This window comes from Syngnathus scovelli, chromosome 20 (assembly GCF_024217435.2).
Source record: "Syngnathus scovelli strain Florida chromosome 20, RoL_Ssco_1.2, whole genome shotgun sequence".
Lineage (NCBI taxonomy): Eukaryota > Metazoa > Chordata > Actinopteri > Syngnathiformes > Syngnathidae > Syngnathus > Syngnathus scovelli.
The window spans coordinates 3,524,820-3,540,737 of NC_090866.1; the positions used below are offsets into that span (position 1 = coordinate 3,524,820).

The window sequence follows — 15,918 nt, forward strand, 5'->3', positions numbered from 1 at the left end:
TTAATTTGTTTTGAAGGTTTTACTGTATATAATTTGAGGTGCTCATACATTTATTTGGGTTGACAGTCATAATAACGCTCCGAAAGAAGATAGGACTACAATGCGGCCTGCGAAAAAAAAGAGTTTGACACCACTCGTTTAAATCTAGGGTTAGGGTTTCAAAGTAGGGTTTCATACAAGAGTTAAGGTTTCAAAGTAGGGTTTGAATTTTATTTATCAAAGCTAGGGTTAGGGTTTCAAACATGAGTTGAAAGCAGGGGTCTCAAAGTCCAGTCCTCGGGGGCCGCATTCCTACATGTTTTCCAAGTTTCCCTTGTTAAACACACCTGATTCAAACGATCAGTTCATCCTCACGTTCTGCAGCAGCCTGATAATTGAATCAGGTGTGTTTAACGAGGGAAACTTGGAAAACATGTAGGAATGCGGCCCCCGAGGACTGGACTTTGAGACCCCTGGTTTAAAGCTATGGTTAGGATTTCAAACTAGGGTTTCAAACTAGGGTTAGGGTTTCAATGCAGGGTTTTATACTAGAGTTAGGGTTTCAAAGTAGGGTTAAAGCTAGGGTTAGGGCTTCAAAGTTAGGTTTCAAACTAGGGTTAGGGTTTCAAAGTAGGGTTAAAGCTAGGGTTAGGGGTTCAAAGTTAGGTTTCAAACTAGGGTTAGGGTTTCAAAATAGTGTTTAAAGCTAGGGTTATGGTTTCAAAGTAGGGTTTAAAGCTAGGGTTAGAGTTTCAAAGTAAGGTTTAAAGCTCGGGCTAGGGTTTTAAACTAGGGTTCATACAAGAGTTAGGGTTTCAAACTAGGGTTTAAATCACAGGTGTTAAACTCAAGGCCCGGGGGCGAGCTATAGCCTGCCAATTCATTTTGTGTGGCCCCCGAAGACATACTGTGCATCAAATTCGTGTGTCATTACTAAAATTGCAAATTGTCTTCACTTTTTGGGAGCTTAAGATCAGGGGATGCTTTGAGAATAATTGTCAATTTTTATCTATGTGAAGCCCTTTGAGACTGTGATTTAGGGCTATACAAATAAACTTGACTTGACTTGACTTTTATTAATGTCTTTTTTTCCATTTTGACCAGTTTTTACTCGTCTGATTTGAAAACGAGTTATTTGTCAGTTTGTTTTGTAGCTTTTACTTTATATAATATGAGGTGCTCATACATTGATTTGGGATGACAGTCATAATGGTCCTATAAAAGAAGCTATGACTACAGTGCGGCCCGCGAAAAAAATGAGTTTGACACCCCTGGTTTAAGTAATGCTCTGAGTTTATTTTTCTTGTCTTCTGTTGGGTCTGTTTTTCAACACTACATAGGCGTCGTCATGCAGTAACTGCTGCATCTGCTCTTTGTATGTGTCTGTGTCCATGATTACTGTTGTTCTGCCTTTGTCTGCTGGGGGTATTGTGCTGTCTTCATTTTTTGCTAGTGTATTCGAAGCTCTTGCTTCCTGTTTGCTAATATTGCTGGGTGGTGGGTTGCCCGTTTTTAATATACCTGCAATTTCGTTGCTTAGTGCTGCTTTCTGTCCTGGATTGTGTATTTTTTCACATGCCAACTCCGTGGCTAAAATTAAATCCTCGTGCGGTATGTTTATGGGTTTGATAGCGTAGTTGATTCATTTCGCCAGTATGCTGCGCTCTGCCTGTGTGAGCTTGTGACGTGACATAAGTCTATCTAATTTACGGATGTTGTTAGGGTTTTTCAGATTATCCTTATCGTATGATTATGTTGGAATGCAACCGGTAATAAATAACCTACCTTGTCCCATCCTCCACAAGGTCGTAAAACATCCCCTGATATGTTTTGACTACAGCACAAGGGCTTCCTATTCAACCTACTCTTACCCCCACTCTGTTTCTCTTAATAAATATGCCCTTGCAGGAGGGAGAGTTTTTAGACTTCATTCCTTCAACGAGTGAACTCTCCACCTGCAGGTGTCTAAAAGAACTTGCTTGTCTACCTTGTGGTTCTTGCAAATTAAGTTGGAGTGAGCAAATCTCTAACATTTTGGTGCCGAAACCCGGGACCCCTCATACCCGCTATCTGTCTGACGAAGAAGGACGTGCTGCATTGTCGACAAGCCAGCGTCCATTAAGAGGACCTGGAGGAGAAAGTCCTGGGAAGAGAATTCTTCGCTGGCCCAGCATCTTAGGTCTGCCTTCGTCTGACAGAGGTGGATTGACGGGACCCGGCAGTGCAACGAACCAGGAGACAAGTAAGTTAAAGGCCTGAAGTTGTGTGATTGTGTTGTTGTTTGTGAAACGCGTAAAAAGGTAGAAGTGCACGGGAATAAGGAAGTTTTGTGGAAGGAGGGGGTGTTGTAGAGTCCCCCTCTGGATGAGGTGTCTCTTTTGGAGCAGTAGTTCTCAAGCTGTTTTAAAATCTCAGTACCTCCGCGGATCATTATTTGACGACCACTGTTCTAAGGAGTACAACCTCGCGTTGGCAGGGCTGGGGACAGGGACTTTTGTCTTTAGTTCCCAGGGAAGGTGCGGGGTGTTGTAGAGTCTCCTCACTGGATGAAGCAGCTCCTTTTTTATTTTTTACAAAAAAAGAAGGAGGACTTCGCGTTGGCAGGGCTGGGGACAGGGACTGTTGTCTTTAGTTCCCAGGGAAGGTGGGGGGTGTTGTAGAGTCCCCTCACTGGATGAAGCAGCTCCTTTTTTAAAAAAGGAGGACTTCGCGTAGGCAGGGATAACTTGTGTGATTGAGTGTGTAACTGGTAGGATAAATTGACTAAATAGCAGTTCTAGCATTGATCCACGGCAATAATACAGGCTAGTAATTTGTTGAAAGGTCAATTTAAACCTGCATTGAGGATCCTCAAAGAAAAAAAAAATTGAAAAAAAAAATTGTAAAACCTTAAACTACTAAAATTAAGATGGGAAATAAGAACGGTAAATCTCTTGCTCTGCTCTTCTTTGAAACGAGAAGTTCATGGCAAGTAGATTTCTTAATTGTGTGCAATAGATGCTGAAGTGGAAGAAAATGTATGGAGTACAAGGAAATTTGAAATGTGGAAGAAGTGGTAGAAGTGCTAGAGTGTGGTTGAAATCTTCACAAAGAGATGAGAACGAATTCAAGAGACAAAAGCTAGAAAGATGAAAACTGATGCGGTCACAACCCTTACACCTGTCTGTGGACCCCGTGGAGGCTATTTTGTGTGTTTTGGGGTGTTTTCTGATATTGAGGGGTGCTGGTTGGGCACTGTTACTTTTTTCTTTTGTCTTTTTGCTTTGCTTTGCTTTGCTTTGATGGCTTTTATCTTTCGCACTTTCTGGCTTTCTTTGTGGCGCCATTGTATGGCAGCCTTATGAGGGCCTATTGAGTTGCGCTCATGCCATCTGTGTGTTTTTTGTATACCCGCTCTGTGGTATGGATACTGCTGGGGCCTGAATTTCCCTGAAGGAGTAATCCCAAGGGATTAATAAAGTTGAGTCTAAGTCTAAATCTAAGTCTAAGTGTTTGTCAGACCAGGAGACAATAAGGCCCCTGTGAGCAGGTGCAAGGCCGCAGCTCAAGCCGCGGCTCAAGCAAGGGGCAAGAGGAGTTTCCGGTCCTATGCAAATCATGTATCGAAATTTAAAAGATCTGAAACCTCTCCCATATGACAGCAAAACATGTCATTGTCAGGTTATCAAAAATCTTTTTAGATTGTTAGAGCCCCTGTCCACACAAGAAGTATGACAATGCTGTTTGTAGGCCCAATTACAAATGAATAGGGATCAAATTGTGTTACACTGAAGTTAAAATATGCAAATCAAGTGGTAAAGAAATGCAACTTGCTTCTAGAAGATAAATAAATAAAATTAGAATGTGCTGGCCTCGTGTGCATGGGAGGGACCAGCTCATGATCGACCAAAGGAAATGGCCAGCCTGTAACGAATCATTGTTGCTGAGACCTACCTTCCGCACGCGAGAGCTGTGCATGTGTGTGCGTATGTGTTAAGTTGATGAAGGTTGGCTAAACTTTTAGTATAAAGAAATTTGCTAGACTGTTGTCTATTCAATTTACACCGCAGAACAGAAACAATTTTGACAGATAAAAATGAAAGAAAAAGAGAGAAATCCGTTTGCGAGCAGAAACTAATCCACACTAGTGCATGTTAGTGTCAAGCCCTCATGAGAAATTCGGAGTAAACAAAACAACAGAACATGCTTTCAGGAATTGGGAAAAGCTAAATTGTGAATTTAAGATTTTGCAATGCTACATTTAATAGGAATAATTGATTGGTTGTGTTATAAGATTATACAAAATTCTAAATGCAAGCTAAATCTGAGAGATTGAGTTCTTCAAATTTAAAAACGAAGAAAAAATTCAGATTAATTTGCCAATTGTTTGTTTTAGTTAAGTTTTTTTTTTTTGAATAGGTGGATTGTTCTACCAGGAAACTTGAGTTGAAAATTATATATGAATGTTGTGTGGTGAGCTTGGATGAAATGGGACCAATGTGATAAGAAGACTCCTTTTTGGAGACTGTGTGAGATGCATATGATAAGCATTGATGAATGATTGCCCGAATGAAAGGTTGAATGGTTGAAGTCCTTGGCGACTACTATAGAAAATTAGTAGAGCGACTTTGATGAAAGAGTGATTTTGAGCAGGTTGAATGCTAAAAAGAAAAACGTAGCTTTTGGATTGATAGTTAACTAGAGAAAAAACTGGAGAACCAGTAACACATGTAGAAGATGTGTGAACTGAGAAATTAAGAAGCGTTTTGGAAAGAAAGTCAAATTAAAAGATGATGAAATCATATGTAGTAATACAACACTTTACTACATATGGATTCTCTAAATCATACAATTGAGTAAAATAAAACATACGTTTTGATTCGTATTCAAATTTCTAAGATTCTTGTGATAAACAATGAGAAAACGATTGAAAAGTAACTAAAACTACAAGAAAGTGAAAATGTCTAATCATTTGCTAGCTGAGTCACTCCCCATTCGGGGAGGGCATCCATTTACTTGCTAAGCTAGTTGTCAAAACAGTCCAATTGCCACGAAAAGTAGCTATGTGCACGTGTGCAGTACACACACACACACGAGACTGATAAGGTGTCAAGAGGTAACAAGCTTGCAGACAGAACCACAAAGCTGCAGCGCAAAAGACACTTCAAATTTTATACACACAAGAAACAGATTAGATCACTGAAACATTTTTAAAGATGTGCAGCGACAAAGTCCATAGAGTGAAATTCAATTATGGACGAAAAGGGGGGCAAGATTAGAGAATGGCATCTACAAATGACCTACCCCACCAAAGAACCTATGCTAATGGTGAGCAATATTGAGCCATGGTGCGTGTCACATGGCTCAAGAGGAGGGATAGTGGGGCAGGTCAGTCAGCTTTATACAACATATGGATTTGATTCATATTCAAAACATTTTCAAAACAAAACAATTTGTTTTTTTTTGTAGAGCTTGTTTCAACAAAAACACTGAATGCCTCCAATTTAAAAGATCAATTTGACCTTTGCAGGATGATCTGCTGTGTCGGATCTGGACTGCCATGAAAGTATGATGTTTATATGTGTACTTTGTCAACAACCTCTGTAGATGTTAAAGAATGGGATGAATATCTAGAATGAATGTGGATAATTTGTTTCAGGTAACTAACTATAAGAGTAACTGAAAAAAGAAACAATTGATTGCTTATGGCAAAACAAGCTGCAAAGAGAAAAGAAAAAAATTGAATATGTCATATGTATGGATTTGCGACCGATTATTTATGTTGTACCGTTGCCATTGACCAAAGATTGTGTGAAATCTGTCACGTCTACTGGATTGTGAAGTGTGTGACAGAGCAGTCTATATAATATCCATTGAGAGAAAAAAGAAAAAAAAAGAAGCCATTGCTTTCAGAGAATGTAGTCAAGTGAAATTGTATATACATCAACATGCCAAGATCTGGGAAAAAAGCTGGTAAAAACCAAAATATCTTTAAATTTGAGAGGCGACAATGATTTGACCGAAATTGATGCAATTGGAGTCCGTAGAGGAGTTCCTGATTAATAAGAATTAAATGACCAAATTGCAGCGGGATGGGAGTCCTCCATTTGCTGCTGGTGAACGATGAACAAGAACGTAGACAGGATAAATTACATCCATTACAACATGCAGAAATTGGGCAAACGGACACAAGCGGGGCTCGAGGCAGTGCATGAACAGCTAGCCACGCCTTCCCTAATGTCGATCCAGAACCACAATGCTCATGATATGTTGTTGTCTGAGAAAGGAGGCGTCTGCGCAATGTTTGGAGAACAATGCTGCACCTTCATCCCCAACAACACCGCCCCTGAAGGGAGCCTGACGGATTGCAGGCCTGCGATCCCTCAAAACGAGGATGAAAGAGCACTACAAGTGGATGAATGCTTTTGGGAAGTATAACACCATTGTGTCCTCAATTTTACCATCAGTTGCAGTGTTGCTGCTATGCTCACCTTGTATGGATGTTGCATACCGTGTCTTCGTGCTCTGTTTAATTGTCTCGCCACTACAGTAATATCGCCCATGGAGGACGAGATTGCTCAGATATACCTAATGTCTGAGCGGCAACATGATGATGTTGATGGCAAAATTCCTGCATCTGTGTTACCAGACTTTTCCCAGATCCATGGGATTCTGAATGATCATTTATCCTTTGGTGTAAACATATTTGTCCTCATGAATGTGATCCGACGACTGAGAGTCGAGAAAAGGGGTTGTTTACGGTGATGTGTGAATTTCAGCAAATATGTGATAAACAGTGGGGAAATGTCAGGATAATTAGTTTTGTAGAAGCGCTGGCCGGCCTGAACCGGAGGTCTCATACCTTCGCTCAAGGCCAACACATCTGCCAGGTTTTAGGGAGTTCTTATACTCCCTTCCTTGTCTTATCTGTGAGAGGCCGTCACTATTTATGAACAGAACACCTTTGTTCTTTGTCAGGCTAAAGAGAAGTTCTTTATCTATTATGCCTTGTAGTTTCTATTTACGAATTGTTGTTGACCGGGACAGTTTTTAAGTTATCCCATATTTACTCAATGTTTGGTTAAGTAGACTTCATGCAAGTTATCTCACATCTGCTTAACGTTTGTTGGAGTGTATGCACGAGAGGTATCTGATGATTTACTCATCATTATTATTGTGTGAAACGTAGCAGGAAAGTCTAGAGCATTGTTTTACAGGGACACGGCATCCAGGAGATTAACGTACCTTCCGTTTCTGTGCATCTCAGCGTTTCAGAAAATAATGGCTGAAAGTATGTTATACATGATGGAAGAACTAAAACAAGATGGAAGAACTTTAAAAAAAATACCTCAAAGGATGGTGTGGAATCACCGGGCCCTTTCAGCAATGGAAGCCATCAGTGATGTGTGGTAAGGTTCATGACAGGAGAGGCACTGTTGGAATAATTTAGCGGTGAAGCCTTGGCCTGCCAGAACTGTGGCCTTATATTTTACGAGTTGAATTCCTTTCGTTCAACTAAATTCTTATCTTATCTAGTTGCAGGGATGACCTTTGACTCCCAATCAGTTTTATGTATCCTTCCTGTCCTTCTCTAATGCATTTGTTAACTGCTGTAAGAGGCCTTCACTAGCGATGAGCAGAGCTCCTTTGCACAGGTAAAATGTTCTTTGTTAAGTTCAAAGGAACTTCTTTCCTTTTTGTTTAACTGTAGCTTTGATTCAAAGATTATTGTTGATCGGAACTGATTTTCTTTAGTAAGTATTATCAAAAAGATGTACAGTTTGAAGTAGTTGCATAAAAGTTATCCCATATTTACTCAATGTTTGTTTAAGGAACTGCATACAAGTTACCTCATATTTACTTAATGTGTGTTAAAGTGTTTAGGGTTAGTTCCTCATTATTATTGTGTGTTGTGATAGTTTACCAAGAAGATAAACTTAGCAAAGGTTTAGTTGCATTGTTCCACAGGAAAGCGGCATTCAACGTGCTTTAAGTTATCTGATCACAGTCGAGGATGAGTCAGCCAACCATGGAGAGCCAGTTGAGGAAACAGGACAGACTCTGCAATTCCAGTGCTGGGGTCACGGGCCGGCAATTAAATGCTGAATCACACCACACTACATTCCTTAGATAGGCAGCGTTGCTACAGTTCCAAACCCCCTCCCTTTAGTGTAGCAACACCTCTGTAACCAGGGCAGCCAAAACATTAAAAAGAGGAGTACTCAGAGGAAGGACTCAGAATTGATGAAGATGGTAACTAAGCTTCCTTTCTCTATCGTTCTCCTCACGAGTAAAACTGTCCTGGTTTTCTTCTCCTCTTTGTTCCAGCGTGTGGTTTAATGTCTGATGGTACTTAAACCTGACAGGCACTGACGTAACCCCCCCCCCGGGAAACACTGCTCTTGAGTACCTTATTCATTATTTAATTTGAAGTATTTTAACCCTTGTGTGGTGTTCGGGTCCGTGGGACCTGTTTTCATTTTTTATTAAAAGAAAAATGATACAATGAATTAATTTTTCAACTGAGACTCACTGGCTTTGGCTCATTTTCTGTGAATAACATATATCAGAATACATATTTAATAACCCCCCCCCCCCCCTACACATTTCTATTACATATAAGATGTCCAGGTCCACTGGACCCTGGGCTAATAAAAGTGTAGAAATTGATGTTCTGTGTACCACACACACACACACACACACACACACACACAAACGCACACGCACTCACACACACACGCACACTCTCTCTTTCTCTCGGGCAGTCCATCGATTTCGATGATGACGTTGCTCCAGTTTAAAAGTCTGGACAGTTATTGGGGTGTTTTGCGGCGGTGCATAGCCATGTGGCTGTGCAGGCCGATGCGTGATCCGCAGGTCTTGCCGCATGAGGGACAAGGGTATATGGTACTGGAGGGCGTTGGCCCTGCAGTACGGTGATGCCTCTGTGCACGGCGTTGTATCCTCCTCTCTGTGGCCTTCTCCTGAAAGTGAATAATAATACCCTGGTGGCAGGTGGAACTCCAGGTGTGGCGAACAGCAGCCAGGGACTCGAGTGTTGTAGGTGTAATGTCACACTTCTTCAGGAGGGTTTTGAGGTGATCCTTGTAGTGCTTTTTCTGGCCCCCTGCAGATCTCTGACCACCCAAAAGCTGGCCATAGAGGATCTGCCTAGGGAGGCGGTGGGTAGGCATACGGATCACATGACCTACCCAACGTAGATGTTTCTGCGCAAGGATCAGGGCAATGCTGAGTGTGTGGGTCCGGTCGAAGATCTCAACATAGGGCGCCCTGTCTTCCCAATACACACCCAGGATCCTTTGCAGGCAGCTGATGTGGAAGGCCTCAAGGGTACAAATGTGCCTCTGGTAGAGGGTCCAGGTCTCCGAGCCATATAGCAGAGAGATTCAGGCAGGAGGTTGTCACTGACATGGGATGCGGAGTAGCATGATCTGTGCTAGCACCTTCCCAGCCACTGATAAGAGGGAAATACCTTTGCTGTTCCCACAGTCTGCTTTGTCACCTTTGCGCTTAAAGATTGTGATGATGTTGGCATCTTTCCAATCTTGCGGGATGACTTCAGATCACCAGATGGTGGTGATCAGCTGATGTAGTCTGCGGGTGAGGAGGTATCCGCCATGCTTCAGAATTTCTGCTGGGATTCCATCAAGGCCCGGGCTCTTGTTGTTTTTCAGGCTGGCGATGGCTTTCCGTACCTGGGCGAAACGGGGGGGGGGGGGGGGGGGGGGCGTCTAGATCAATGACGGGTGGCAGGCAGGGGAGGTCGGCAAGTGTGTCCATGCGGGTTGGGTATTAGGTGTTCAGCAGGGTGTTAAAATGCTCAGCCCATCTGTCAAGGATCTGTTGTTTGTCCTTGTACAGGATGGTACCATCTGCTGATCTGACCGGGCTATGTTCTTTATCTGTGGGCCATAGATAGACTTGATGGCATCATAGAAAGCATGGGAGTTGTTAGTATCCACGTGATGCTGTATCTCGCTGGCTTTCTTGACCCACCAATCGTTCTCCATGGCTCTGAGGGTGCGCTGGGTTTCAGCCCGGATGTCATTGTAGCTTTCAGCGAGTTGGATTGGGGGTTCGAAAGGTGAGCTGCAAGGGCCTTGTGTTTTGCCTGAGGTAGGCTGTAAATACCAGGTGCATTGTTGTCGAACCAGTCTTGGTGTCTCCGTCTGGTGTACCTTATGGATGAGACTGCCGCCTGATGAATGGCAGTGTGGAGGGTGCTCCAGGTAGCACTAATGTTGACATCAGTTGGTGTTTCAGGGATCTTAGACAGTTGTAGAGCAATCTGTTCCATGAGCAGGTTGACTGAGTACGTCACAGTTGAGCCTCCTGCAGGGTGGTGTTTTCCCGAGAGAACGGAGTTCCAGGGTGAGTTTGGCTCTGATTAGACGGTGATCTGTCCAGCAGTCAACTCATGGTTCTGGTGACTCGCACCTCCTTCCTGTCAGCTTGGCGGACAATGATGTGATCCAGGAGATGCCAGTGTTTGGAGCGAGGATGTTGCCAGGAGTTCTTGAACTTGTTCTTCAGCTGGAACAAGGTGTTTGTGATCACCAGTCGATACTCAGAGCAGAAAGTGAGGAGGCGGAGACCATTCACATTGAGCTTGCTAACACCATGCTGCCCAAGCACATCCTTCCATAAAACACCGTCAGAGCCCACTCTCGCATTGAGATCGCCGAGTAGAATGAGCTTGTCGGTGGGAGCTGTTTTATTCATGGCGGTGTGCAGGGAGGCGTAGAAGAGTTCCTTGCACTCAGGGTCAGCATCCAATGTTGGAGCATGTGCACTGACAAGGGTGGCATATCGGTTGTTTGTGAGGGGAATCCGCCAGGTCATCAGTCTTTCACTGATGCCGACTGGAGATTCAGAGATCCTTTGAAGTAGGCTTGATCGCACAGCAGAACCTACACCCTGGAGACAGCGGGAGCCTTCCGGTAGCCCCTTCCAGAAGAAGGTGTAGCCTTCTCCCACCTCTGTTATAGAGTCCTCTCCATGGAAGCGGGTTTCGCTGAGAGTTGCAATATCGATGTTCTATCTTTGCAGCTCATGGGCAACCAGCGCTGTTCTTCGAGGGCGACAAGAGTCATCACGCGCATCCAAAAGTGTGCGAACGTTCCAGGTTGCAATGATGAGATTGACATGGCTTTTATTCTTCTTATATTTTCAACCGCATAGAGGGATGACCCGGCAACTGCGGCAGGCTGCCCGGGTTGAGCAGAACAGACCATTTTTCGGCCACCTTTTCTAGGCCCTTCGCTATTCAGGGTTGTTGGGGTTGATAGATATATGTTGGAATGTAACCTGTAATAAATAACCTAGCTTGTCCCATCCTACACAACGTCGTAAAACATCCCCTGCTACGCTTTGATTAGAGGTCAAGGGCTTCAACTTCATCCAGTCCACTCTCACACCCACCCTGTTTCTCTCAATAAAAATGCTCTTGCAAGAGGCCTGAGTCAGACCACATTCGATCATCGCTGTATGCACAGCGACGAATGACTCTCCATTTGCAAATGCTTAAAAAGGGCATACTGTCTCCCGTGTGGTTCTTGCAAAAATAAGTTAGAGTGAGCACCACTAACATTTTGGTGCCAAAACCCGGGATCTCTCATTCCTGCCATCTGGCTGACGGAGGACGACATGCTGTACACCGTCGACAGGCCAGTGTCCATTAGCCGGACCTGGTAAAGAAAGACCTGGGAAGTAAATTCTTCACTGGGCCAGCATCTTAGGTCTGCCTTCGTCTGACAGAGGTGGATTGACGGGATCCGGCAGTGCAACGAACCAGGGGACAAGTAAGTTAAAGCCCTAAAGTTGTGTGATTGTGTTGTTGTGAAACGCGTAAAAAGCTAAAGGTGCACGAGATATAAGGCTTTGGTTTGTCCGAGCTATGAGATATACGGCTAAGGTGCACGAGATATACGGCTTTGGTTTGTCCAAGCTATGAGATATACGGCTTTGGTTTGTCCGAGCTATGAGAAAAATAAAAAAGCGCTGAAGTTTGTGTGGTTGAGAGTGTCTGGTAGGATAAATTGGCTACAAAGAGAATTTGTTGAAAGGTCAATTTAAACCTGCATTGGGGATCCTCAAAGAAAGAAAAAAAATTGGAAAAAAAATTGTATAAACCTAAAAATAACAAATTAAGATGGGGAATAAAAACGGTAAATCTCTAGCTTTTGACGGAGATGTACATGGCAAGTAAATTTCTTGATTTAGTGAAGGAATGGGGTCAAAATACAAAAAGTCCTGCCTAGCTACAAAAACAGATGTGCTCAAACCTCATTGAATAAAGTGCATAAGCAGACAAGTATATTCACATATTAAATCAATAAAAGTAACGTTTTAAGCATATAATTATACTTACACACCAAATCAATAAAGAAGACATAACTAGACATTTTTGATAAGTGGTAATGACAAAGGTTTTTATAAACTTTATGATCTGATATATATTTCTGAGCACTTTGAAATAACAAATGTTTTTTGATATATTGCCTAAATAGCTTAATGACCCTTAAGGAACTGTGTAATGCATGCCTGATGTTTTTCTCTAAATCATGGACACGGCCAGAGTCGTCTTGACCGTTCAGTACTTGATTGTATCTTATGTTTTGACTAATGCTAGACGCCAATTTTTGATTACTACTGAACGCTCTGCACAGAGGGAAATATTTTGCCTAACAAAGAAAAGATACGGTTGGAAGCATGATTAAACTAAGAATAAGCAAAGACATGAAGTATCAAAAGAACAGCAATATATTAATGATGTCACAGCCAAAAGCTAACATAAGTTCGTACAAAATGACAAAATTGAAAGAATGAGGTACGACAGTATATGTCCAAGATTGGAGAAGAATGTTCACAGGAAGGTCACGTGGAGATAAAACCAGCAGGTGCCAGAGGGAGCCAGCCAAGGACTCGGCCAAAGATGATCGCCAAGGCCGAAAGACGGGATGGAAGACAACAGCCCCCACACACACCGAATTGCCCATAACCAGCACCCACTCCCATGGCGAACTTGCCCCACCCCAAAGACTCATCACCCATCAATCTCGGCCCACACTGGCATGTGCAACTGATATAAGCTGACCAAAGAACCTTGAACGTTGCCTTTTCTGAATGGAGACTTTCCGCTCATGAAGGGCCCAGTGCTGTATTGTACTTTCCTGAAAACAGAGCTTTTTGAACAAGAATTGTGATTGAACTCAACCAACCTGTGTAAGTCTAATTTCTGCTTCAGTGTCTTAGCATTTTCCTAAATCTGAAGAAATCAAACGAGCACGCAGTGAGTAAATTGGATAACAGGTGATTGGCAATGGCTTTTGCTGTGAGGCGCAGATAACGCGCTCCCTAAATTGTGGACAAAATCCAACAATATGCAATACATGCTGAAGTGGAAAAAAAGTATGGAGTACAAGGAAAGTTGAAATGTGGAAGTTGATGTTTTGGAGGAGAGTGTGGCTAGGAAGACAAAGGGACTGTGAAAGGAAAGAAAAGAGAGAGAATTGAGTTGTGCTAGAATGTGGTTAAAAGCTTCACAAGAGAGAAGAGAACAAATCCAAAAGACAAAAGATAGAAAGGTGAAAAGTGATGAGGCTGCGAGTATGTTTGTCAGACCGGAAGACAATGAGGCCACAGTGCGCAGCCGCGCTGTCCCGACCGTTGCTCAGGCCGTTGCTCAAGGCGTAGCTCAAGGCGCAGCTCAAGCAGAGTAGCAAGAGGGGCCTTCCGCTCCTATGTTAAACTTGTATCCAAATTTAACAGACCTGCACTCTCCCCCATACAATAGAAAAAAAGGTCAGGGTCACATTATTAGAACTCCTGTGCGAACAAGATTGTAATGCTGCTAGATTTTCCCAAAATTTGGAAAATGTTGATGTGTGCCCAATGATACAGGCGCCAAACCCTATTGCAGGGGAAGGCTACCCTCCGCATACATATGATTTTCGGCCATGGACTTTGGAAGAGGCAAGAAAAGCAGTTGAAGGGGTTACCCCTGTTGCAGAAGACCCAGATAAATGGGCAGAAGACATGGCTGGAATCATACATTCCTATAGACTGAATGGGCATGAGGCAGGAGAAGCTGCAATGTCTTCTTTGGGAAAAGACTGGGAAAAGGTTAGAGGAAATTATACAGGTAGAAATAACCAAGGGCCTTTCCCCTATCCTGTTGAGGGAAATCAATTGGGAGGGGAGTATGCAGTACAATGGAATGATCTTGTGCAAAGAGTGAGAACTAGATTTCAAAGACGAGCGAATTATGGTCATTTAGCAGGAATAAAACAGAAGCCTGGGGAAGATACTGATGATTTTCGTTTGAGATTTGAAAAAGAATTCAGGGTGCATAGTGGCATCCCATTCAATGATGCAGCTGAGAGTGCTTATCAGCAACAGCTTATCACTCCTCACTGATTTCCGCTCTGAAATACGCAACTGGGTGAAGAAACACTTGGTGGAAGTGGACACTGCTAGTTACAACAACTATGCAGTGGGCCAGACATGCTGAAAAAGTGATTAAAGAGGCAAAAGTTCTGATATATTTCATCTAGACAATGATGATGATGATGAACTAGATGAAGAAGGTCTTCTTCCAAGGCTCCCAGCGGGGCAGAGGAAGAGATAGAAGCCAACAAGGTCGCGGGCCGCCATATAATTCAAAATCCCCATCAAATTCAGAGACCTGTTGGAACTGTGGGAAACGAGGACACTTTGCAAGAGTGTGTCGTTTTGCAAAACAAAACCAATCAAGGGGTGGAGGAAGAGGCAGAGGAAAAGGCAAATTCTCAGCATGACTAGATTCCTCCCCTTTGACCTCTTGTGCTCCTACAGAGGAAGAAATAGTAGATGTCCATACAGCATGGGACATTCTGAGTGCATTAAAAGAAAAACCACGTTACATTAAACGTTGGAGGAAGTGATGTAGAGTTTTTGTGTGATACCGGGGCTTGTAAAACCGTAATAAAAACTAAGGTCCCAAATCTAAAGGCCTCCCTTTTGAGTGAAATCTGATGATGGGCAGGTACACAAGGAGAGTATCGCCAATCTAGTTGAAGTGAGAGATGATGAAACGGAAGTCATAGCTTCAGTCTCGATGTCCCATAAAACTGCTGGGACGAGATCTGATGACTCGGTTGGGAATTGCAATAATTCCAGTAAAGGATGGCATGCGAGCATGTAGAGTGAGAGATGTAGACTCATATGCTGCACAAGCAAGTGAACAGATTTGCTGTTCTTATGACATCTCAGCTGAACAGAATCCCAAGCCACCAGACAATTTGTTGAGTGAAGCCCGAAAACAATTGAAGCGACCTGAATCAGAAATGACTTGTAATGAATTACATGTCACTATGAATATTCTCACTGATCCACAAGATGACTATATTGAAAGTTTTCTCAGTGACACAGAAGTAACTTTAACAATCACTGCTCTGTACACTGATCGCAGGTCATTTGCAGCTGCTGCTGTGCTCCTGTCCGCTCCTCAGAAAGACAAATTCAAGTTGTCGGCTGTAACCCACATTTCATTGTTTAAACCTCACAGTATAACATGGGCACATGTGGGTTGCCGAATTAAACTTGCTGGATCTGTCACTGATTATGAGGACAAAGGTGATGGGTGGAGCTACAGTTCCAGTTGTGACATGTGGAAGCAAACAGTGTGTGAAGTAGCTGTTGGTAGGGCATGCGCTTGTGCGCTTCCCTGATTAGTTGACATTTGTTTGACTGAGATGGAGGAGAGGGAATTGGCTGGACTTCCTGAAAAACTGTGGACAAAGGGCCCATCTGACGTAGAACTTTTAACGTCCATTCCCCCAGTGCAGATCAAACCAAGATTGGAATGGCGTCCAAGAGTTAAGCAATATCCTTTAAAACATGAGGCAATAAATGGGATTGCCCCTGTTATGGTGCTTTTAATGATCTTTTGACAGGAGG

General features: G+C 43.1%; 1 long non-coding RNA gene and 1 pseudogene across 1 annotated transcript; one reads left to right on the forward strand and one right to left on the reverse strand.

Moving 5' to 3' along the window:
• Positions 1-5,983: 5,983 nt before the first annotated feature.
• Positions 5,984-8,479, forward strand: LOC125990234 (uncharacterized). The gene is made up of 3 exons (XR_007488853.2): positions 5,984-7,104; positions 7,226-7,367; positions 7,495-8,479. It is a non-coding gene; the product is annotated as an uncharacterized lncRNA (long non-coding RNA).
• A 1,910-nt stretch (positions 8,480-10,389) lies between these two features.
• Positions 10,390-15,918, reverse strand: part of LOC137839794 (uncharacterized) — a 42,391-nt pseudogene continuing 36,862 nt past the window's right edge.